This window comes from Marmota flaviventris, chromosome 17, assembly GCF_047511675.1.
Source record: "Marmota flaviventris isolate mMarFla1 chromosome 17, mMarFla1.hap1, whole genome shotgun sequence".
NCBI classification, from domain to species: domain Eukaryota; kingdom Metazoa; phylum Chordata; class Mammalia; order Rodentia; family Sciuridae; genus Marmota; species Marmota flaviventris.
In genome coordinates, this window is record NC_092514.1 from 44496139 (window position 1) to 44522289 (window position 26151).

At 42.6% G+C, this 26151-nt stretch overlaps 1 pseudogene; it reads right to left on the minus strand.

Annotated features, from left to right (window-relative positions):
* Positions 1-4684: 4684 nt before the first annotated feature.
* Positions 4685-24960, minus strand: LOC114082406 (ribonuclease SLFN12-like; annotated as a pseudogene).
* Positions 24961-26151: the final 1191 nt, after the last annotated feature.

Genomic DNA, 26151 nt, shown 5'->3' on the forward strand with positions numbered 1-26151 from the left:
CATTTTTAACAAATATTGATGCTCAGGCTTACCAACATCTGATTTATTTCAGTAGAGGTAGAAAAGGGGCCTTTATTTATTTTTTTGTTAAAGAGAAAGAGAGAGGGAATTTTAATATTTATTGTTTAGTTTTCGGCGGACACAACATCTTTGTATGTGGTGCTGAGGATCCAACCTGGGCCGCACGCACCCCAGGCGAGCGCGCTACTGCTTGAGCCATATCCCCAGCCCAAAAAGGGGCCTTTAAAAGCTCTTCAGGAGGACTGAGGTTATTGCTCAGTGGTAGAGTACTTGCCTTGTATGTGTGAGACACTGGGTTTAATTCTCAGAACCATATAAAAATAAATAAATAAAGGTCCACTCAACTAAAAAACAGGTATACAAAAAACTCTTCAGGAGAGGCCAGGATAAAGATTTTTGGAACCAGAGATTAAACTCAGGGGGACTGAACTACTGAGCCACATCCCCAGTTATTTTTTATTTTATTTAGAGACAGGGTCTCACTGAGTTGCTTAGGGCCTTGATAAATTACTGAGGCTAGCTCTGAACTCAAGATCCTCAGCCTCCTGAGCCATTGGGATTACAGGCATGTGCCACCACATCTCGCTCTAGGATAAAGAACTATTGTCCTAAGGAGAAAAAGATATAATTACATAAAAGGATGTTTATTTCAGTGTTGTTTATAATTTTGAAAAACTGGAAACAAGCCAAATGCCCAGAACACCCCAGCCAGGATGTATCTGGCTCCACTGGATTCAGGGCAGTCCCTAGCTCATCTTTGATGAGGGAGAAACGCCAAACCCTGGTGCTCCTCTTCTTATGGAATCTTTCCATATCGGTGAGGGTTTCTACCTCTATCTCAGATGCTTTCCTCCAGAAATGAGTGAGAGAGATTTTTCAGGATTTTCTCAACTCAGATTCCTATTCAGAACTGTTTGTAGAAAAACAACCTTTCTCGTGAGTATTTACAGGGGCTACGTGAGTGATTAGGATAGCTTCAGTTCCGCCAAGTGAACAGACCTAAAGAATGCCTGGGGTTTTTCTTTGGGGGTAATGACATTTCTCTTCTTTTCATTCCCATTGGGGAAATTATGACCTTCATCAATGATGTTCTTTTCAAAATCATAGATTGTCTGACTAGATCCTGGGCAGTTTTTCATTGCTGTTAAAGGAACAGCAAACTGTCTTGATTTTAAAATGAAAGAATGTCTATCCATGAACAAGAAAAGAGTAAATAAAATTTGTGCACAGAATAGGTAACTAATTAATCTTTCTAATTGCTCTTAAGCAACGTATGTAAAGACTATTCAGGAAGAAGTGAACAGAAGCTAAATTGAAGTTCTCCAACATCAGGTGAAGCTGCTTAATCTGCAGCATCTCAAAGAAACATTTTTGAAAATTAGAGAACAGCATCATCTTTATAATGAAAAATATCTTTGTAGCCCAGTCCACCTTCCATTATCCAGGTAAGGCTTTGTCAAGTGTTATAGTTTGTATGTAAGGTTTCCCACAAAACCTCCTGTCTTGATTCAGGAATGTTCGGGGTAAAGTGATTGGATTGTGAGAGACTGAGAGAGCAACATGAAGACCAAAGAAGGAGGGCTGCCCAAACCCTTGGGAGAGCACATGGCACAGCCTTGTATCTTAGATGAGCCATCAGGGATGGAGTTCCAGGAACTCAGCTGGATTTTGGTCTTTCTTTGGCCCCTTATTTCTCTGTGCCTATTTCTCCCCTTTGGAGTCACAGTGTTTATTCTGTGCCATTGTATATTAGAGATTGTGACTTGCTTTTGATTTTACAGGGCCTCACAACCAAGAGTTTTCAGTTGAGACTTTGGACTTGGACTTTGGGGTAATTCTTACAATGTTAAGAAAGGGAAACTCTTGGAAAAAAATTAAATGAATTTTGCACTGTGAGATGGACATGAGCGTTGGGGGTCAGGTACAGAATGTTATGGTTTGGATGTGATGTATCCCACAAAAGTTTTTGTGCCAGTGCAGTAATACTCAGAAGTAAAGTGATTGATCAGGGAGAGCTGTGGCCTAACCAGTCCCTCCTCATGTGAATGACACTGGGAGGTGACAGTCGGTGGCTGAAGGAAGTTGGTAAATGGGTACCTGACTTGGAAGGGTGCATCTTCCCCACATTCCCTTGCCCTCTCCTCTATCTCTCTCTCTGCTTCCTGAATCTGTCATAAGCTGAACAGCTTCACTCTTCTGAGACATTCTCCCATGATATGCTACCTCATCTTGGGCCCAGAGTAATGGGGTCAGATGTCTATGGACTGAGACCTCCAAAACCCTGAGCCCCAAATAAACTTCTCCTCTTTTAAGTTGCTCTTGTTGGGTAATTTTATCACAGTGACACAAAAGTTGACTAAAACACCAAGTTTTTAACATCTGTATGGCATTTTAATAAAAACAATCTATATTGATTATCTGGTAGACATTTGAAAATCCCAAGGGCATGCTGCTCCCTCAGACAGTCAATCTCCTTCAGACTACATAGAGGGCTTCACCTGGTCCCTTGTGGCTTCAAAGATTGTAAGCCAGTAGGATGCAGGTACGACAGTTTCAATCTTGAATCATAAAGGAGATTGTTTTGGCATCAAGACTCACACAGATAACACCAGGGGGGAAATAATCCAATCAATAAATGGGCAAAGGAACTAAACACTTCACAGAAAAAGAAATACAACTGGTCAACAAACATAAGAAAAAAATATTCAACATCTCTAGCAATTAGATAAGTGTGAATCAAAACTACACTGAGATTTCATCTCACTCCAGTCATAATGGCAATTATCAAGAATACAAGTAACAATAGATGTTGGCAAGGATGTGGAGAGAAAGGTATGATGCAACCACTATGGAAAGCAGTATGGAGATTCCTCAGAAAACTCGGAATAGAACCACTATTTGACCTTGTTATCCCACTCCTCCTCAGTCTATACCCAAGGGACTTAAAAACATACTACAGTGACTAAGCCACATCCATGTTTATAGCAGCTCAATTCACAATAGCCAAGCTATGGAAACAACTGAGGTGTCCTTCAACAGATGAATAGAAAAAGAAAATGTAGGACATATACACAGTGGAATATTACTCAGCCTTAAAGAAGGATGAAATAATGGCATTTGCTGTTAAATGGAAGGAACTAGAAAATATTATGTGAAATAAGCCAATAAGTGAAATAAGCCAATCCCAAAAAACCAATGTCCGAATGCTCTCTCTGATTTGTGGATGCTGAATCACAACAAGGGAGGGTGGGGAGGAAAAGAATAAAGTTCATTGGATTAGATAAATGGAAATGAAGGAAAGGGAATGGGGGAATAGGAAAGACAGTAAAATTAATTGGCCATAACTTACCTAACCTGGTATTTGGATACATGGCTAGGGTAACTCTACATTATGTACAACCACAAGAGTGGGAACCTAAATAGAATAAGATACATTCTATGTATATATATTCTGCCAAAATATATTATATTGCTATATATAACTAAAAGTAATTGAAAAAAAAAAGATTCAAGAAGAATATCTTCCTCATGATTGTAAGTTTCTTAGGGAAACCACCAAGTTTTGCCAGTTCTGCTTTAAAGTTTGGGCAGTTTGGGAAGAATAGCCTTTAAGCTTATATCTAGTTCCCTGAGAAAGAGGGGAATCATCTTCTAAATTCTCAACTACCCTGTGGAAAGTGTCCAGGACTAGTGGATTTTCCTGGGAAATCAGAAGCACATCAAAGGTGACTTCCTCATTCTTTGGCAGGTGCAGATCCAAAGACCAGCTATTAGAGAAGACCAGCGGAGAGTGCTCATCCAAGTCCATGTCATTCTGTTCATTGTTCAAGTGCTTCCTCTTGAAGAAGAGTTCCCGGCAGAGGCTTTCTGGAATAGATCTCATCTTTTTCTGTAAGCACTAGATATGGAAATAATGATAACAAAATATAAAGAAGAAAACCCTGGGAACGTGCCATGGAAACTGTGTCTACTGTAGCACCAACCCTCCCACCCGAAACAGCTACGAAGCCTGTACAAAATAGAGCCAACTGTGGCGTCCAGAACTGGAGGGCCAGTGGGACAAGCAGGACGACAAGGCCAACACGTGTGATAGGAGCACAGGAAGCCGCTGCACTCTCCAGCCTGCTTCTCCCTCAGATATTTTCTGGGCCGTAGCATGGGTCACTAGAGCCCCGATAGCTGTCAACAGGCCACTGACATGAGGAGAAAGGAAGGGGTCCAAATCCTAGAGGGGCTAGAATCTGAGAAGAAAACCTCAGAAAGGATGAAACTGCAGAGGAGGAGCCTAAGTCAACTTACAAATTCCCCTCAACTCACTGATCCAGGATGAGAGGCTGGGAACCCAGAGAAAGCAGAAACCGGGAGCCTGAGGAACTGGACTAAAATTTCACCAACCTCCTGAGCTGAGCAGACACAGGCAAGAATTAAAGTCCCAGCAAAGAGGAGGCCCTGGGTGAACACCCTGACTTCAGCTTAGACTGCAGAACAGCCTCAGCTAGTAGTAAGAGCAAAATCTTAGCTAGAAAAGCATAAAACTAAACTTCAATTAGAGCAAGACAATCACTGATGCCCATCTTCCTGCCAGAAGAAAGGACAACCCTATATGAAAGGATAGAACATCTTTCTTTTTTTTTTTTTTAAAGAGAGAGGTGAGAGACAGAGAGAATTTTTTTTAATATTTATTTTTTAGTTTTTTGGCGGACACAATATCTTTGTTTGTATGTGGTGCTGAGGATCAAACCTGGGCCGCACGCATGCCAGGCGAGCGTGTTACCGCTTGAGCCACATCCCCAGCCCTAGAACATCTTTCAAAGTTTCCCTAATTCATAATCCCTGATATAATAGGAAATTAGGAAACATGATAAAGTCGGACAATTTGAAAAAAAAAAAAAAAACCAAAACAAACAATAAAGCAACCACGAGAAAAGGAAAAGACTGCTGAGTGCCAACTGTAATTAAAATATACCCCCAAATGAAGAAGAAATGAAAAGACAAAAATTTCCTGATTCTCTTACAGACTCATAAATTTGAAATCAATAGATAAAAGTCATGTCAACATCCTATCACTCTAAAAGGCAGTATCTGATATTAAGGGCCTTGTTACTACATGTGATAGCAGACCAACAGCAGAAACCAAGATTAACTGTCATGATACAAGGTAGCAAACACTTCCAACCCACACAAAGAAAAAGAATGGAAAATCAGAACACAGGAGCCATGTCAGAGGTACTCCAAAGGTCTAACACAACGTAAGTCACAAGAGGAGAGAAAAAGACAAAAGCATGATCTGAAGAGATAAACAGCAATGATTTTCTTGAAATTGACGAAGGACACCAGTCACAAACACAAGAAGCTCAGCAAGAAATATTTTAAAAAGAACAAATACCACTGGGCACAACGGCCCACGCCTGTAATCCCAGTGATTCCAGAGGCTGAGGCAGGAGGATCACCAGTTCAAAGCCAGCCTCAGCAAAGGCAAGTTGCTTAGCAACTCAGTGAGACCCTGACTCTAAATAAAATACAAAATAGGGCTGGGGATGTGGCTCAGTGGCCAAGTGACCCTGAGTGTTCAAGAATGGGGCGGGAGGAGGGGCCAGGGCGGGGAAGGAGAGCCTGGCCCACTCCCTGCAGCGCATGGAGATGTGGGACTTCAGCCTCAAGTAGCTTCACCAGTAGGTCGGTCGAGTTGCACAAGCTGCGCCTCCTGCTTGAGGTCAATGGGAAAGTCTTCGCTGTGACCAAATGCTGCAAGTTGTAGGGCCCCGCGGGTGCATATGGAATATTTGCTGGTAGGGATGCCTCCAGAAGACTGGCAACATATTGCCTAGATAAGGATGCACTTAGAGATGAATATATGATCTCTCAGACTTGAATGCAGCGCAAATGGAGAGTGTTCGAGAATGGGAAATGCAGTTTAAAGAAGAATATGAATATGTAGGCAGATTCCTAAAACCAGGGGAAGAACCTTTAGGATATGCAGATGAAGAAGGTACCAAGGAGCACAATAAACAGGATTGAACTCTGTAAACAACCAAAGTCAGGGGCCTTCAGAACTGCAATTCTTGCTCCCTTTCACAGACTGTCCAGTGTCTTTGGGTTTGATTCACCTGCTGCAACAAACATTCGACATATTGTGTACAAGATGTATGGGTCTCACTATGAAGACTTGAACACTAGACATTTTTTATGCTGCCAGACTCATTTGTTGCAGTTGTTTGTAATGTCTGGGGTGGCTTCATCGTCCTGAAAAGGAGGAAACAGGGATTTCTTAAACTGCAAGAAAGTCATGAGGTTACTTTTAGCTTTTTCCCTTTCTCTTTTATCTTCCTCTCTTCCCCCCTTCCTCCCTTCCTCCCTTCTTCTCATCTTCCCTTCTTTCCTACTCTCCCTTCCTTCCCCTCCCCCTTTTTTAAGATATCAAAGACAACCAGATGTGTATTTGCTACTCGGTGTTTTTGAGCACTGAGGAAGGAGGAGACCTGAGCAGGGGAGGAGGTTGTTACACATGAGTTGAGTAGTTTAGGCTACTGAAACATGGAAATGTGAATTCCCAAACTTTTCTTTTGGGGGCTCTGTCAGGGAAAAGAAAAAAAAAAACATTTCTAAGAAATCTTAGGAACTTAGAATGGATTTAAGTGAGTTCAAGTCAAAGCAGTTTCCCAATTGAGATCATTTGAAACCAGTTTGACTCCTTTCCTTCCTTCCTCTAGGTCAAATCAATATTTATTGTGCCTTATTTCATGTCCATAGACTTGAATTATTATTAGGGTAAGCCTTCACATGAATTCAGAAGTCACTACAAGCAGCATTGAGACTGAAGTTGGAATATTCTGTTGATCACAAAACCTTGATGTCATTCTGTGTATATAGAATGCAAAAGGAATAGTCAGTGTTAACTGACATATATGTTAATATACCCGAACTTAGTTAGCAATGTCATGGCCAAATACATTCTTCCCATGCTTTACTCTTTCCAAAACAAAAAACAAAAAAACAAATCAACAACTCTTATCCCCCAACAGCGACCTAATTTCAGGAGTCTGACCCTCACATCTCACTAGTGTGGGAGCAGGGTCATGGTGTGGATGTCTGTGTGGGTGTGTCTGGGTGTGTGAGGGTAACTTGCAAGGGACTCTTTTTGCAGAAACTGTAAATACAAGTATCGTTTTGATAAAGCATGTACAATAAATTTTTTTAAAAAGATAGAAATACATGAACAGATTTCCTATGTTCAAGGATAAAAAGACCGGTTGATAGAAATGTGTCATTCATTCCTAAATTTATCTATATATTTAATGTAACTGCAATAAACATCCAGAAAGGCATTTCTAAGGTGCTCAAGTAGATTCTAAAATTTATGAAAGGTTAAAGGACTGAAACTGTCCATATATTTTCAAAGAAAGAGAAAAAGAAGACTTACTCTTTCCGATATTTATATTCAGTTTAACATCACAATTCTGTAGGAAAAAACACACTGACCAAACATAAAAGAAATTCTACAACCACAGCTACCCATAGATGTATGCAGAAATACACTGGAGACGGTTGGGCAGATCAGTGGTGAGGGTGGGAAAATGGCTCTTCACATGGAACAAGAGGAAATAACACTCCGAGTCAGTGTCTACTGAAATGAATTAAATATTTAAAATTAAAAGGCTCAGAGCAAAACTAAAGTGTCCAGAAAACAATGAAAGGAAACATTATAGTACCTTAGAGTAGAGGAGCATCTCTCACATAAGGCACAAAGAGCACCAAACTTCAAATTTTTAACTGGTAAGTTTGACTCTCTTAAAATTTCAAACTACTACTTATCAGAATAGGCCTTAAGAAAAGAGAAAATGCCAAGCAGAAACTTGGAGAAGATATCCACAATCTGTAACACCTGTGACGACATGGTGATTGATTCTACAGTCTGTAAGGTATTCTAACAAAGCAAAAAGAAAATGACAAAGTCTAATTGGAATATAGACAAAAGACAGAACAGGCACTGCATAAAAGGTAAAGTACTTTGAACCAATAAATACATTAAGGTATGATCAACCAAATTAATAAACAGGAAAGCTAATGCCACAAAGATACTATCTTGTACCCATTTGATGGAACAGACAAAGACGAGAAGAGAGACAGAAAAACAAAGAGAAGTCTGACAATTGGAGGAAATGTGGAATTTCTAATATATTCCTGATGGGAGTAAAATGACCTGTCTAATCTGAAAAAAGTATCAGCATTTTCCTATTACTTGAATATTCTCACACCTCCTGAACCAGCAATTCCACTACTAAGTGTGCTCCCAAGAGAAACTTTCACCCATGCCCCAGACTACACATGAATATTCAAGATGACACTGTTTTTAAGGCAGAACCCAGGAAATAAGTCAGTTACCCATCATCAACAACAAAAAAAGGTAATGAGAGATGTAGGGGACTGTTGTGATTTTTCAGTGACTGAATACAGCCACATTGGGAGCTACATCTCAAGCTAGGCTACCCAGGGACATATATAGACAACATAATTTGCTTCAACTAAACTGAATTAGTTTGCTCTTACTTTCATGTACAGGAGCGCCTATTTCATCAATAAAAGTCTACTCAAATTCTGAGGATTACGAATTTGACAGAATTAATGGCAAAAACATCAAAGTATTTTGATAAACACAGAATGTGTTTCGATGACACACATCAAGACAGAGCTGGTTTCTGCAAGGGGGTTTTGAACAGTCACATCAACAAATACAAAGAAAATAGAATAAACTACCAGGAAGGTGACATCTCTATGACTGACTGAGAAAACAGTCCCAGGGCACCCTGTGACCCAGGACAGCCTAAGGAACTCTTTCTCTGGGAATTGTGAAGGCATGGCTGCAGTGTAGATCCCAAGGAGGAAGAGATACCAGCACTGACCAATGTCTGACAAAAGAAGCAGCACCCAGCATACAATACCACCCCAAGAGAGTGAGCAGGTAGCCTGCAACCAGCACAGTCAGAGGGGCAGTGTGCCCAGATGCCAAACATGGAGCTGTAGGATTTAGTGTATGCCCTGCTGGGTTGCAGTCTTGCTTTGGTCTGAAACCTCCTTGATATTTTCCTGTTCCTCCCCTTTGAACTGGGAATGTTTACCTTGTTCCTACTTACTATTTCAAATCAGAAGTAACATACTGTTATAACTTAATTTTTATAGCATCCTAAAGCTGAACTGCCTTGAGTCTCAGCATACACAACTCACACTATTGAGCAATGCCAAAGCTGTCAAAACGTTGGGACTCTTTGGAATTTGTGTACAAAATGTGGGTGCATTTTGCTTTGTTAAGATGGACATGAACCTTTCAGGTGGCTATAGTAGAATATCATGGTTTGGTACTGAACTGTTACCCAAAGACTCCTGTGTTAAAGGATTACTTCCCAGAGTAAGTGCTATTGGGAGTTGGTGAAGCCATCTAAAGGTGGGGCCTAGTAGAAGTCTCATAAAGAGCCCCAAGTGCTGTAATCAGAGCTTAATAAGCAATTCAAGTGGGAATTAAGAAGACCCTTCCCACTAGAGACTGTTAAATTGAGCATTGACATCTCAGGAATACTGATCTTGCTCCAGTCACACCTTCCCAACCACCCCGGCCAAATGTATGCTCATTGCTAATCCCCCTTCCGTAACCTGCTTCACCATGCACTTGATCCATTCCTCCGTGGTAAACCGCATCACTTGGTTCCCTTTCACATGCCAAGAATCAGGCTCCTCAACAAATACGGCACAGCAAAATCTGTCTACTTGGAGTGCACAGACGTAGCCACGATGTCTTTCTTCATCATGGACTTCAATGAGTTTGCATGAGTAATTTTGTCTTCTTCTCTTTACAGAAATGATGGACAGGAAGCTCCCTAATTGTCTTTTCTATCTCAGAAAGACACCAAGGCTGTACTCAAAGCCAATTACTTCTTTTGTTTGGCTATCTATACCAAAGAACAAATATCCCCCATCAGTATTTGCAAATGCAGAAACATACTGAGGTACCTCTTCTTTAATGAATTCCAACACATCTTCTCTTTTTCTTTTTTCTTTTTTTCCAAACACTAATTTAGTAGCAACAAGTGTTGATTCATAAAAGTTGACTTTACTTCTGTATGTAAGTTTTGTCTTGCTAAAAAACTCTGAAGGTGAGTCCACCACACTACTTTCTTCATGAACATCAGTAGGGACCTTCATTGCATTCGTTTTTGGTGTTGAAAATAATCTGGATCCAGTTTTCTTCTCTTGGAGGAAAGCCAGTGCATGGGTACCATCCATGACAATTGTAGATGTTATATTTTTGCTATACAGATTGGTTCTCAATGTGACAATCTGCTGACCAGAGCTATCCAAGCTCCATGATTTCACAAAAATCAAAAATGTGTTAGCATTCTGCATGAAGTCAAGGTAATTTAGAACACGAGGCAGCATATCGCTGAAAGATATTTCCAAATCTTCTCCTATTCCATCTTCATTATACTTATACTCTGTATTCTCGATTTCAGCCTTGATAACTCCTCCTCCAGAATTCAGCAAAGCACACATGGCTCATGAGACAGCCTCTTTCTGCCTTTTTCTCCTTTGTTTGTCCTTCATACTGTTCCTATTCTTCTCTCCAAGAGTGACTTTTCCTACATCTAAAACCAGCTCATTATAATCAGTTTCAAAATCAATTCTGATGTTTACGTCCACGGTGGCCATTTGGTTTCCAAGCTGAAATTCTTTCCTGTAAAACTGACAGAGCCATTAGAATGGGACCCATGCAGGAGTAAGCAAATTCTGAATTCTGAGGGAAACAGAGTGAAACCCTTTGTAGAAGTCGCCCTGGACTGGGAAGTACACAGCTAGGAAGTGACAGGTTTGGGGGCAGATTATCACATAAGACCCACAACTTACACTCTTACTGGTATTTTGATTTTGCTGCCATAGATTTCCATCATGCTCTTCTAATTCCTTAAATTTTCCCTTACTCTGTGCTTATATCATTCTTTCTGATCATTCATTTTGTATAGATTGTGTTTTCTCTTCTTTCCTTATACAAACCCCAGAAGGGAATCTATATTTTTGAACTTGTCCTTGAGTCAAGTTTTAATTATACAATTGTATCAAATTTCCATTGTGATTTTAATGATTTCAACTTTTACAGCTTTTACCTTCATTATCTCCTTTTGTAGGGAGTATTGGGGTTTGTTTGCGTGTTTGTTTTGGTACCAGGGATAGAACCAGGAGTGCTCAACCCCTGAGCCACATGCCCAGCCTTTTTCATATTTTATTTACAGACATGGTCTCACTGAGTTGCTTAGGTCCTCAATAAGTTGCTGAGGCTGGCTTTGAACCTTGATCCTTCCTGCCTCAGCCTCCTGAGCCACTGGGAGACAGGTATGGGCCACCACACCAGGCTATTGTAGGAAGTCCTTTGGGAAAATTGTCACTTGGAATTCTAGGGGCAATCAGCAATATGACATGTTAGTTATTTTTTTCTTCCTGTTAACAATAAATGTGATTCAAAATATTTGGCCCTTGCTCTTAAGCAAAGTGGGCCACGTCACTGTGTCCTTTTCCTATCAGAAAAACCACAATATCTTCAATGAGGGAAAATTCTTACACTTAACCTATCTGCATTATGGTCTGATTGTTTGTGTCCCCTCAACATTAATATGTTGAAAACCTTACCCCCAAGATGATTAGGCCTTTGGGAGTGGGGTCATGAAGACACAGCCCTTGACCATAGGATTCATGTTTTTACAAAAGAACCCTAGAAAGCGGGCTCAGCCCTTCTGCGATGGGAAGACACAGAGAGAAGCTGGGAATCACCCTGGGAGAAGAGGCCTCACCAGAACCCAACCATGCTGGCACCTTGATCTTGGACTTGCCAGCCTCCAGGACGGAGAGAGAAATACATTTCAGCAATTTATAAGCCGCCCAGCTCCCAATCAATGGTGATTTGTTACAGCATCCTGCATGTCCTAAGGCAGTCTGCCTTAGTCTGTGTACTTCTGATCCATTAGCTTGTGCCTTTGAGGCCACTGGCATTACTGCTTTCCTTTAGGTTGAAAACTAAAAGATCTTTGGGTTCATCAATAGGTATAGAGACAGTTGATAGAAAAGTCCATCCTAGGTAGTCCTCACTACCCAGAAAATGTTATCAGGAGGTCATAATCTTCCTGGCCACTGCTGGATCAGTAGTAGGCACAAGTGCAAGATATTACTCTATGATTTCCTCATCATGTGACCCAGACCCCAGAACACCTGATAATCCTATGTGAATGATGAGCACTCCATACAGAAAAGAGAGTCATAAGTCCATGTAAGAACAGTTTACAGGGACCAGACAAGCCTTTCAATACATGCCACCCCTCTACAGCATCAGAGTGATCACCATTCAACATAGAATAGGGGGCTCTGTGCTTTTGCCCAAACTTGCTGTGTGACACTAATGCCTTCCTCCGACAGACCTCCCATGTTCTTCCTTCTCCCCTTGGAATTTACACTGCACTGAAATGTGCAGAGAATGGTTTTCAAACTACAGGAAATCTGTATTTTTAAAGTCACTTAAGATAACCAGAAGGAAAGGCTCTGGGGCTTGCTTCTTGATGTGGACACTGACCCTTGGGAGGTTCTGAGCACTCTCCATGCTCTGGAATGCCCACCTTGAAATTTCCCAAGCCCCTTCCATGGCCTGAGGTAAACCAGGACTAGCAGTGTCCTCCTGGGAAGCTGCCCAAACCTAGAGAAGATGGCCCATGTCCCATTTCTCTCATTTTGAATACACCACGACCTTCTATCCAGGGATCCCTGGGCCTATTGGGTTGTCTGGGACCCTGTGGCTGGCTGTGGATCCCAGGAGAACACCCCACAGGACTATTTCTTTCACAGGATCAAGCCAGGTTGCCAAGTACATCCTCCCACCCGGTAGGTTATCTCAGTCTTTTGATTGTTTCCTGTAGATAAACATTTCGATTTGATGTAGTCCCATTCGTCTAGCTTAGGTTTTGTTATCTGCACTTTGGGGAACCTATTAAAAAAAAAAATCATTGCCCAAACTAATGTCATAGAGCTTTTCTCCTTTGTTTTCATGTGCTAGTTTTCAGTTTCTGGTCTTGCACAAGTTTTTCATCTATTTTGAGTTGATTTGTGTCTCTGTTGCAAGAAAAAGGATCTTATTTTACTCTTCTCCACGTGGATATAAAGACACTTGTTTTTTACAGCCTTTTTATTTATTTATTTATTTTTATTTTTTATTGTTGGTTGTTCAAAACATTACAAATTTCTTGACATATCATATTCCACACTTTGATTCAAGTGGGTTATGAACTCCCACCTTCACCCCATACACAGATTGCAGAATCACATCAGTTACACATCCATTGATTTACATATTGCCATACTAGTGTCTGTTGTGCTCCGCTGCCTTTCCCATCCTCCACCCTCCCCCCTCCCCACCTCTCCCCTCCCCTCCCCTCCTCTCTCTCTACCCCCTCCACTGTATAACCCTGAGGGTCTCCTTCCATTTCCATGCAATTTCCCTTCTCTCTCCCTTTCCCTCCCACCTCTCATCCCTGTTAAATGTTAATCTTCTTCTCCTGCTCTTCGTCCCTACTCTGTCTTAGTTACTCTCCTTATATCAAAGAAGACATTTGGCATTTGTTTTTTAGGGATTGGCTAGCTTCACTTAGCATAATCTGCTCTAATGCCATCCATTTCCCTGCAAATTCTATGATTTTGTCATTTTTTAATGCAGAGTAATACTCCATTGTGTATAAATGCCACATTTTTTTTATCCATTCGTCTATTGAAGGGCATCTAGGTTGGTTCCACAGTCTTGCTATTGTGAATTGTGCTGCTATGAACATCGATGTAGCAGTGTCCCTGTAGCATGCTCTTTTTAGGTCTTTAAGGAATAGACCAAGAAGGGGAATAGCTGGGTCAAATGGTGGCTCCATTCCCAGCTTTCCAAGAAATCTCCATACTGCTTTCCAAATTGGCTGCACCAATCTGCAGTCCCACCATCAATGTACAAGTGTACCCTTTTCCCCACATCCTCACCAGCACTTGTTGTTGTTTGACTTCATAATGGCTGCCAATCTTACTGGAGTGAGATGGTATCTTAGGGTGGTTTTGATTTGCATTTCTCTGACAGCTAGAGATGGTGAGCATTTTTTCATGTACTTGTTGATTGACTGTATGTCCTCCTCTGAGAAGTGTCTGTTCAGGTCCTTGGCCCATTTGTTGATTGGGTTGTTTGTTCTCTTATTGTCTAATTTTTTGAGTTCTTTGTATACTCTGGATATTAGGGCTCGATCTGAAGTGTGAGGAGTAAAGATTTGTTCCCAGGGTGTAGGCTCCCTATTTACCTCTCTTATTGTTTCTTTTGCTGAGAAAAAACTTTTTAGTTTGAGTAAGTCCCATTTGTTGATTCTAGTTATTAACTTTTGTGCTATGGGTGTCCTATTGAGGAATTTGGAGCCCGACCCCACCGAATGTAGATCGTAGCCAACTTTTTCTTCTATCAGATGGCGTGTCTCTGATTTGATATCAAGCTCCTTGATCCATTTTGAATTCACTTTTGTGCATGGCGAGAGAAAGGGATTCAGTTTCATTTTGTTGCATATGGATTTCCAGTTTTCCCAGCACCATTTGTTGAAGATGCTATCCTTCCTCCATTGCATGCTTTTAGCCCCTTTATCAAATATAAGATAGTTGTAGTTTTGTGGATTGGTTTCTGTGTCCTCTATTCTGTACCATTGGTCCACCCGCCTGTTTTGGTACCAGTACCATGCTGTTTTTGTTACTATTGCTCTGTAGTATAGTTTGAAGTCTGGTATCGCTATACCACCTGATTCACACTTCCTGCTTAGCATTGTTTTTGCTATTCTGGGTCTTTTATTTTTCCATGTGAATTTCATGATTGCTTTCTCTATTTCTACAAGAAATGCCGTTGGGATTTTGATTGGCATTGCATTAAACCTATAGAGAACTTTTGGTAATATCGCCATTTTGATGATGTTAGTTCTGCCTATCCATGAACAGGGTATATTTTTCCATCTTCTAAGATCTTCTTCTGTTTCTCTCTTTAGGGTTCTGTAGTTTTCATTGTATAAGTCTTTCACCTCTTTTGTTAGGTTGATTCCCAAGTATTTTATTTTTTTTGAAGATATTGTGAATGGAGTGGTTGTCCTCATTTCCATTTCAGAGGATTTGTCGCTGATATACAGGAATGCCTTTGATTTATGCGTGTTGATTTTATATCCTGCCACTTTGCTGAATTCATTTATTAGCTCTAATAGTTTCTTTGTAGAGCCTTTTGGGTCTGCTAGGTATAGAATCATATCATCTGCAAATAGTGATAATTTAAGTTCTTCTTTTCCTATTTTTATGCCTTTAATTTCTTTCGTCTGTCTAATTGCTCTGGCCAGTGTTTCGAGAACTATGTTGAACAGAAGTGGAGAGAGAGGGCATCCCTGTCTTGTTCCAGATTTTAGAGGGAATGCCTTCAGTTTTTCTCCATTCAGAATGATGCTAGCCTGAGGCTTAGCATAGATTGCTTTTACAATATTGAGGTATGTTCCTGTTATCCCTAGTTTTTCTAGAGTTTTGAACATAAAGGGATGCTGTACTTTGTCGAATGCTTTTTCCGCATCTATCGAGATGATCATATGGTTCTTATTTTTAAGTCTATTGATGTGGTGAATAACATTTATTGATTTCCGTATATTGAACCAGCCTTGCATCCCAGGGATGAATCCTACTTGATCATGGTGCACAATTTTTTTGATATGTTTTTGTATCCGATTCACCAGAATTTTATTGAGGATTTTTGCATCTAGGTTCATTAGAGATATTGGTCTGTAGTTTTCTTTCTTTGAAGTGTCTTTGTCTGGTTTAGGTATCAGGGTGATGTTGGCCTCATAGAATGAATTTGGAAGTTCTCCCTCTTTTTATATTTCCTGAAGTAGCTTGAAAAGTATTGGTATTAGTTCTTCTTTAAAGGTTTTGTAAAATTCTGCTGTATACCCATCCGGTCCTGGGCTTTTCTTAGTTGGTAGTCTTTTTATGGTTTCTTCTATTTCCTCAATTGATATTGGTCTGTTTAGGTTGTCTATATCCTCCTGACTCAATCTGGGCAGATCATATGACTTAAGAAATTTATCTATGCCTTCACTATCTTCTAATTTATTGGAGTATAAGGATTCAAAATAGTTTTTGATTATCTTCTGTATTTCTGAAGTGTCTGTTGTGATATTGCCTTTTTCATCCCGTATGCTAGTAATTTGAGTTCTCTCTCTTCTTCTCTTTGCTAGCATGGCTAAGGGTCTGTCGATTTTGTTTATTTTTTCAAAGAACCAACTTTTAGTTTTGTCAATTTTTTCAATTGTTTCTTTTGTTTCGATTTCATTAATTTCAGCTCTGATTTTAATTATTTCTTGCCTTCTACTTCTTTTGCTGTTGTTTTGCTCTTCTTTTTCAAGGATTTTGAGATGAAGTATGAGATCATTTATTTGTTGGTTTTTTTCTTTTTTTAAGGAATGAACTCCAAGCAATGAATTTTCCTCTTAGAACTGCTTTCAATGTGTCCCATAGATTCCGATATGTTGTGTCTGTGTTTTCATTTATCTCTAAGAATTTTTTAATTTCCTCCTTGATGTCTTCTATAACCCATTGATCATTCAGTAACCTATTGTTCATTCTCCAAGTGATGTGTGCTTTTTCCTTTCTTCTTTTATCGTTGATTTTCAGTTTCATTCCATTATGATCAGATAAGATGCATGGTATTATCTCTACTCCTTTATATTGTCTAAGAGTTGCCCTGTGACATAATATATGATCTATTTTTGAGAAGGATCCATGTGCTGCTGAGAAAAAAGTATAATTGCTTGATGTTGGGTGGTATACTCTATATATGTCAATTAAGTCTAGGTTATTAATTGTGTTATTGAGTTCTATAGTTTCCTTATTCAACTTTTGTTTGGAAGATCTGTCCAGTGGCGAGAGAGGTGTGTTGAAGTCTCCCATGATTATGGTATGGTGGTCTATTAGACTCTTGAACTTGAGAAGAGTTTGTTTGACGAACATAGCTGCACCATTGTTTGGGGCATAAATATTTATGATTTTTATGTCTTGTTGGTGTATGGTTCCCTTAAGCAGTATGTAGTGTCCCTCTTTATCCCTTTTGATTAACTTTGGCTTGAAATCTATTTTATTTGATATGAGTATGGACACTCCTGCTTGTTTCCGATGTCCATATGAGTGATATGATTTTTCCCAACCTTTCACCTTCAGCCTATGTATGTCTTTTCCTATCAAATGTGTCTCCTGTAGGCAGCATATTGTTGGGTCTTGTTTTGTGATCCATTCTACTAGCCTGTGTCTTTTAATTGGTGAGTTTAAGCCATTAACATTTAGGGTTATTATTGAGATATGGGTTGTTCTTCCAGCCATATTTGTTTATTTCTGTTACTAAACATGGTTTGTTTTCCTCTTTGATTATTTTCCCCCACTTTACTGTCCTACCTCCCACTGTTGGTTTTCATTGTTATTTTCCATTTCCTCTTCCTGTAATGTTTTGGCGAGAAGGTTTTGAAGAGATTGTTTTCTAGCTGCGAATTCTTTAAACTTTTGTTTATCGTGGAAGGTTTTAATTTCATCTTCCATCCTGAAGCTTAATTTCGCTGGATACACAATTCTTGGTTGGAACCCATTTTCTTTCAGTGCTTGAAATATGTTATTCCAGGATCTTCTAGCTTTCAGAGTCTGTGTTGAAAGATCAGCTGTTATCCTGATTGGCTTACCCCTAAATGTAATCTGCTTCCTTTCTCTTGTAGCTTTTAAAATTCTCTCCTTATTCTGTATGTTGGGCATCTTCATTATAATGTGTCTAGGTGTGGATCTCTTATGATTTTGCACATTCGGCGTCCTGTAGGCTTCTAGGATTTGGGATTCTGTCTCATTCTTCAAGTCTGGGAAGTTTTCTCATATTATTTCATTGAATAGACTGCTCATTCCTTTGGTTTGGAGCTCTGTACCTTCCTGTATCCCAATGACTCTTAAGTTTGGTCTCTTAATGTTATCCCATATTTCTTGGATGTTCTGCTCATGGTTTCTTAACAGTCTTGCTGAGCTGTCTATGTTCTTTTCCAGTTGAAATACTTTGTCTTCATTGTCTGATGTTCTATCTTCTAAGTGTTCTACTCTGCTGGTAGTATTCTCCATTGAGTTTTTAAGTTGGTTTATTGCTTCCTGCATTTCTAGGATTTCTGTTTGTTTGTTTTTTATAACCTCTATCTCCCTGTATAGTTGATCCTTTGCTTCCTGGATTTGTTTGCGTAATTCATTGTCGAAGTGATCTTTCATTGTCTGATTTTGCTGTCTAATGTCTTCCTTGATACTCCAGATCATCTGAAGCATGTATATCCTGAATTCTTTATCTGACATTCCATCTGCTGCAGCTGTTACCTCTTCTAAAGTTGCGTTGACCTGCATTGCTTGTGGTCCTTTCTTTCCTTGTCTTTTCATACTGCTTGCGTATCTTTCCTGTAGGCGCGGGCGGCGGCTCTGCTCTCTCCTTATTCCAATTGGGGTGTCATGGCTACCACGCCGGCAGGTCACTGGGCCTGTTCTGGGCGCTGGCGGCGGCTCTGTTCTGCCCCTACTCCAATTGGGGTGATGAGTGTACCACGCCGGCAGGCCACCGGGCCTGATCCGCCAGTCGGTTGCAGGTTTGCCTACCCTGCAGGCGCGGGCGGCAGCTCTACTCTGCCCCTACTCCAAATGGGGTGACGTTTCTGTCGTACCGGCAGGCCACTGGGCCTGTCCCGCTGGTCGGTCGCAGATCTGCCCACCTTTCGGGCACGGGTGGCGGCTCTGCTCTGCCCCTACTCCAATTAGGGTGGTGTGTGTACCACGCCGGCAGGCTCCTGGGCCTGATCCACCGGTCTGTCGCAGGTCTGCCTACCTTGGAGGCGCGGGCGGCGGATCTGCCCTGCCCCTCCTACCACGCCTGTGGACCCCTGGGCCTGATCTGGAGGTTGGTCACAGGTCTGCTCACCCTGCGGGCACGGGTGGCGGTTCCGCTCCGCCCCCACTCCAATTGGGGTCACGTGGCCACCACACCGGCACGGCCTGATCCGGGCGTGGGAGAAGGATCTGCTCTGCCCCTACTCCAGTTGGGGTGACGTGTGTACCACACTGGCAGGCCACTGGGCCTGACCCGCCAGTCTGTCACAGGTCTGTTTACCTTGCAAGTGCGGGCGGCGGCTCTGCCCTGCCCCTCCTACCACGCCCATGTACCACTGGGTCGTGGGTCTGCCCACCTTGCGGGTGCAGGTGGCAGCTCCGCTCCACCCCCTCTCCAATTGGGGTCACTCGGTCACCACGCTGGCGAGCCGCTGGGCCTGCTCCGGGCGCTGGCGGCGGCCCGGCTCCTCCCCTCTGGCTTGACGACAAATTGAGGAGACTCAGGTGTCTGTGCCTCACCCCCCCTACCAGGAGACCAACTGTTTCTGTCGCCGCTGGTATTGATGAAGTTCTCTCCTCCGCCGCTTTCTGATGACATCAGATCTCTGCCATGTTGGTATCCTATGCGAATGGCAGCATTTCGTTCCCCTTGCCGGGCAACCAAAGCAACGGGTGAGTCCTGACCGGCCCTCAGCAGGACCCGGACGGAGAAGCAGTTTCCGTGGGCTCCTAGCCCTGGGCCAGGGCAGTTCCGGGAGCCGGAACTCGGCCGCTCCGTGCTCGGTGTAAGCTCTGATAAGAGTAGGCTCCAAGAAGCAGTCCCCGCGGGCTCAGTTCCGGGAGCCGGAATTCGGCCGCTTAGTGCTTGGTGTATGCTCTGATAGGAGCAGGGTCCAAGAAGCAGCCTCCGCAGGCTCCCCAGCCCTGGGCCAGGGCGGTTCCGGGAGCCGGAACTCGGCCACCCCACGCTTGGTGTTTGCTCCGATAAGATCAGGTTCTAAGAAGCCCCCAGGCACTGAACCCTAGCAATCTGTCTGCAAGCCGCAGGCGAATGGCAGCCTGAAATTACCTGTTCTATGGCTGAATGAGCTGCGGTCAGTCTAAAGCAGGGATGGTGACGTCAGCTTTCCAACATGGTGGCTGCTGGCCTCCTCTGTGGTCTGACCGGTGTGGAGAACCAAGATGGACCACTTCCTTCCCCCGTCTCGAACCCAGAATTCAGCCCTGAGTACGGTGCTTGCACGGCTGGCAGAAACTGCAGCGCTGTATCCCTGCGTCGCTATCTCCTCGTTTCCCAGCGCGCGCTGCAGACTCTAGCCGCGGGGCGATTTGCTGAATAAGCAGTGTTACCCTCCGTGCGACAAACCTCTGGCGTTTGAGTCCCCGTAGCCGATCCTCGTGCGATGGAAATCCTTCCTCCAGGTTCCGGAGCACCCCACTATTGCTGGAAATTCCTAACAAGATAGCCTTTAGCCGTCCTGACTTGTCATACTCCCACACAGTGAAGCAGCACACGGGGGCAATGCACTCCCCTCGCCGCCATCTTCCAAAGTCTCTCCTTTTTTTTTTTTTAAATATGTCCAGGGGTCTTACCTTTCTCAGGGAGAGGTTCTGCCAAATTACTTTCTTCATAAGCATGAGCTATGTTCCCCTGGTTTCCATGCCTGCAGAGCTTCTGCCGAAAATCGGGCATTTAAAACAAAACTACCATGTCTCCCAATCTTTGCAGACCAGCTCTATGCCAGGGCAGCTCTTTACAGATGAGCTGATCCTATTCTGATCCCAGGGACCAGCTTGAGGTCAAAGTTTAAGTCTTCTCAGGTATATTGTAAGCATTCACTCTGCCTATTCTGCATGGAGTTTTCTCAATTCCTCCTAATAAATAGCTGCTTTTGAATGTCTTGATTACCCCCCAAATCTTCACCACCCTCTGCTCCTCTCATGGGCCTTGGATTGCTCATCTGCAGCTGTAATCTCTTGCCCCAGGCATCCACCGGTATGTGGTCTCCCTACAACCTTCACATGCAGTGGCAGGCACACTTCCCCATGAAATGAGATCCAAGTTAGGTGGTCCAGAGACCTATCCTTCAGCCAGTGCCCAGGCAGGTTAGAACCCTGCCAATCAGGTTTGCTCTGGCCCTGCACTTCAAGGGAAGGGACTGCAAACAGTGCTGCTGCCCCCTGCAGCCTGAGACTTTGCCATGCCAGGGAGAGGAAGGGCAGGGGCAAGAAAAAACATCAGGATCTTCTCTGCAGGTTTGAATGTGGCTGCTTCTTGATTGGGCATCTGCGTGGTTGCTGTAAACCTCTGACTTTTACTTCAGTCAGTTTCTGTTGCTTTGGATGTTTCCACAAGGAGGAAGCTTCCTAGTCTCCACTTTGCTGACATGAGCCCTCTCATTGTTCTTTTCTTTCATTCTTTTTTCTGTTTTCTTTTGTTTTTATTTTTCCATTTTGTTTTTTCGAGATGAGGCCTCACTATGTTGCCCTGACGGGCCTTGCCTTTCTTGCAACAAGCAACCATTTGGTCTCAGCCTCTCTAGGAGCTGGGACTACAGGTTTGTAACATCCTGCTGGCTCTATCCTCATTTTTAAATAATAAATTCAGTTTGTTAATAATTTGTTTTTATGATATTCCTTGCTTTTTCATGTTCTACTTCCACATCATTGCTAGATTTTGTTCACATCAACTTTTATGGTGACTTTATAAAATCAGTTGGGGATCGATCCTAGTTTTCTATCCTCTAACATCATACCCAACATGGTAGCTTTCAGTGGCAGAGTTTACCAAGGTCTGTCACACTTGCAGAAACTAAAATAGAAAGTTTTGAATCTTCCTATCTTATATAATCACTTTTGGAAAATAATGATTACCTGTGTTTATAAAATCTTACAAACTGCTGCATAATTTTATAGGTAGTATAAACATACTGTTATGTAATTATTCCTGTATACCTGAGAATTGAAGTTGCTTTCCAATGTTTATTTTAATAATTCTAAGACCTCGGCACTGTTAGATTGAGACTTGGGTATTCAAATGACCTCATCGAATTTTCATGGAGCCCAAGAGTCCCCTGGCTAAGTACTTCAATTCTATGTACAGATGTGGTTCACACATAAAGAAACAGCCGCTTGGACACAGGTTGGAAGGCCACAGCAGACCGAAAGAAATGAAACCAGAGTACAGAAAATAAGAACTGAAACCCTGGCTCAGAAAAAAAAAAAAAATCATATAAGGGAAGAAACAGTCTGGACATGTAGAAATCAAGGCTCAAGCTAAAACAAGAGGTTTTACCTGATCTTGTACATTCGGAATTAAATTAAGTATACAAAGTGTATATACACACACTGTGAGTGGTTGATGGAGTTTGAATTACTGGAGCAGCTGATGAAATACTAACAATTGGAGATGTATTATCAAATGATTTCCTAAAGGATTGTATCAGACTTTCAATAGCAAGGTTCTCTTGGGCAGAAGGATTACAGGGCTCCACCCTGGGCCTGTGCAGGCTGCTGGTTCTGAGTCTATAACAAAGTAGCCGCCTGCCCTCTGAGGGGCCTGGAAAATCAGAGCTGTGTCCTAAGACATCCTGAGACCTGGGCATTCATTCAGATGGGTCCCCTAGGCCTGGGCCCCTCCAAGAAAGCATTGGAACAGAACTCTGACAGCTCCCAAAACAGTGAGGCTACAGGAGAAGTCTTGACTCCTGGTAGAGGAACAATGAAGAAGCCAAGTAAGCAAAACTGTTTCAGTTTAAATTGATAAGAAATACTGTTTTAATGGGACATCATTATCCAAAAAAGCAGAGAAACGTGTCTATTCCTGCCATGCTGAGCTTTCTTCACAGTATTAGGGCACAATTGGGGTCCTTTACCTCATTTCTTTGTATTTCTTACACAACAGGGGCAGCTGAAATATGAGTCACCTTCCTGTCGACCAGACAGAAAAGATCCTCCATCTCTATTTCAAGAAGGGCAAGAGAGTCAGTTTCACTTCTGCTCAGTGACGCATTTGAATTTCTCCATCTTAGGTTCATGCCCTTCCAGGAGGAATATGGTCCCTCATTTCATACTGTAGTCTCTGGAAGTAGACTGCTGTCACCTTTCCTCCCAGCCCCCATTCCAACACCCTCTGCATCTGGCCCTGCTACTAGGGACACTTCTGGTTCATCCACAATAAGCAAAAGGAGCAGCAGTCAATCACACCTGCCTCCCCACCCCCAACATGCCTAAGGAGCCTTCTCATACCACTGGGGAACTCGAAACTAGTGGCAGCTGTAGAAGAGGCTCCTTTAGGGGAACTTGTGGGCTGGGCTGGGTCCTTGGCCATCTCAGTCCAACACTCATGACTAGGTACAATTTTCACCATCCAAAATCAGTCTTCAGGCATATATCTGGGACACAATCCTTTAAAAAAAAAAAATAAGCTGGAGACTGGACTCCACCAAGTCCCTAGTACCTTAAACTCAATGGCCTCCATGAACCCTTGGGTCTGGGTTCACAAGTTAGTTGTTTCCTCTAAATTCCTTTATTCCCTTGACGGTGGGAGAATTCTGTGAGGTGTGAAGTCTGGTAGAACTGCACAAGAGTGGCACCCAACTGACAGGAGAGACTAAGGAACATTCCTGGCCCCTCCTTGCTTACCAGTGCCACGTTCGATGGCATCTGGGAGGACAATGTGGTCATCTTTCTCCTCTTCTAGTTTATGAACTTTGGGCAGGGAACTACTGTGCTTGCTTTTTCTTTCTGGACCTAGACTGCAGTTCTTCAGTGACACCCCCACATTTCCTCAACTCCACTCAAGTTCAGATCTCCGGGAGGATGGGGCACCCGAGGTGCCCTGGAGACCACACGAGCCTGACCTGCACACTCGGCTAGTGCCTCTCTAACCCCGTCTCCTAAACCACAGACCCCAAGCTCCTGTCTCAAAGCTGTTTAAGGTCTCCCCTGTCCAAGCAGGGACCAAAGTCCTTCTGGCACACCATACCCCGTGGTCCAGAGTTCAAGGTGACAGTCCTCAATGGCCTGTTAAGGTTTGGGAGAAGGTGATATGAACACTCCAGCAAAGGAGCCAAGTTTCCCAGAAAAGATAGACACCATTCAGTCTGGAGACTGGGGTTGGGGTGAGGGTCTTCCAGAGAGAGGTGGAGTTGTGCTGCTGGTGCTCCACCTCGCCCCAGAGCCAGATGCCTAGACCTAGGGGTGGGAGTAGAGTAGAAAACTAAGGCTGGAAAATGTGGCTAAAGAGCAGGCCTCACTTTCCAGTGCATTGCCCCCTGAAACAAGACCCCTTGCAAACACCAGTGCACCCAGTGCATGCACTGGCCCTTGCATAGCAGGTGAATGCAGGTGCCAGAAAAACCCAGCCAGAAAAGAGAGCACCCTGCCTCAGAAACTTTCTTCCCCAGGCAAAGTGCAGAGGGAAACCTACCGAGCCCGTCTATGTGCTCTCCACAGGGTAGTTGCCCGTAGATCCTTCCAGCTCTTCTGCTTTCTGTTTCCTGCACCCTGGTACCTTGCACTCTCAGAGCGACTCTCACACAGAATTTTCTAGATCCCGCCTTCTATCGGGCTCATGATGCTCAAGGAAGTGAGGGCACTATGCTCAATTGCACAATTGTCATTTGATTTGTCAAATTCGAAGAAGTATCTCCCTGTAGCGGGGTAACTCAGTATTTCCAAACTTTACTCCCATTCGCAGGTCACTTGCTGTCACATTGCTGAAAATCCCAGGTGCCTCCAGCAACAGGGAGGACAGCTGTCAATGCCTAAACCAAGGGGCAAGGAGGGGCTCCTCCACAGAAGGCAGAGTCCAATGCCTAGAGCTTGTAGAACAAGGAGCATCATGGGGACATCCTTTCACTGAGAGTCTACTATGGCTCCTGTGGTGCGACACAGCCTACCTGCCTCTTGTTTCCCCTGGCTCTGGTCCACATTATGGGGGTACGTTTCTCTAGCTTAGCACTTCTCAAAACGTTACCAGAAATCACAAGTCACCGGAAACCACAGCTTTCAAATGCTCAGAAAGACAAATGGCAGTGGAGAGTGTACAAGTCTGAGCTGCTCTCACTGGGGAGCTCCTCCCCAGAGCCCACTGGGACTCAGCTGCAGACTGTTGGAGATAGTCTCTGCTGCACATCTACCCAGGAGGCAAAGCAGACCACCTGTTCACACCCACAACACAGATACTGAGAGCGCAGAGCTGGGCCTCATCTCAGTTCTTGTACTCAGTGAATGGTTACACAACACAATGGTTAACATAATAGTTACTTTTTATTCCATGTTTTTAGATTGGACAGAGGTTTCACAAGATTTTATTAAGAAAAGAGAAAGGGTAACTTTTGTACATCAACAAGCTTGATTGCAGACATAACTTTTTTTTTTTTTTAGTTGTAGATGGGCACAATACCTTATTTTATTTTTATGTGGTGTAAGAATCAAACCCAGTGCCTCACACATGCTAGGTAAGTGTTCTAACACTGAGCCACAACCCCAGCCCTGCAGACCTAACTTTTACAAGAAAGAGAAACATGACCTTTACAATAAAGAGGAGCTAAACCACAATGAGCTCTCTAGAAATCCTGTTGACTTTTTAAAAATATCTTGTTTACTAGGAGAAAGGCTTATATATTACAATTAAGGTGGGGATCTTTTGGACACTACATCATTTGGAGTATTTGTGGTACATCGTTACCCCCTCTGATGCTCATTAATTAACCCTTTAAATCAAAAAACATCATTATCTTCTAGGCTTAACATTTTATATAATGCCGTAATCTTAATTTCTCTCTCTGTTACTCCCTCCCCAACCCAATAGCTGCTTCTGTAGTTGACCCAATGTTTCATTGTAAAAGGGAGACAAACATGAAAGCAATAAACAATAGCATAATCCATACTATGTCAATTAAACTTTTGAATCCACCAAGAATAGAAAAACCATCCTCCAAAGAGTGAGCTTGGTTCCCAAGCCTTAATGCCCTTTCAGGTTTGAACTAGTACATGTGCTAGTTGTTTTTTTTTTTTTTTTTTTTTCAATTTAATTAATAAGTTTAAATTTTATATAAGAAAAGTATACATATTTTTATGACCATTAAAGTGTCCAGACTTCCTTTTAAGCCTTAGTCCTTTATGAATTTTTTTCAATTAGTTATATATAACAGCAGAATGCATTTTGACTAT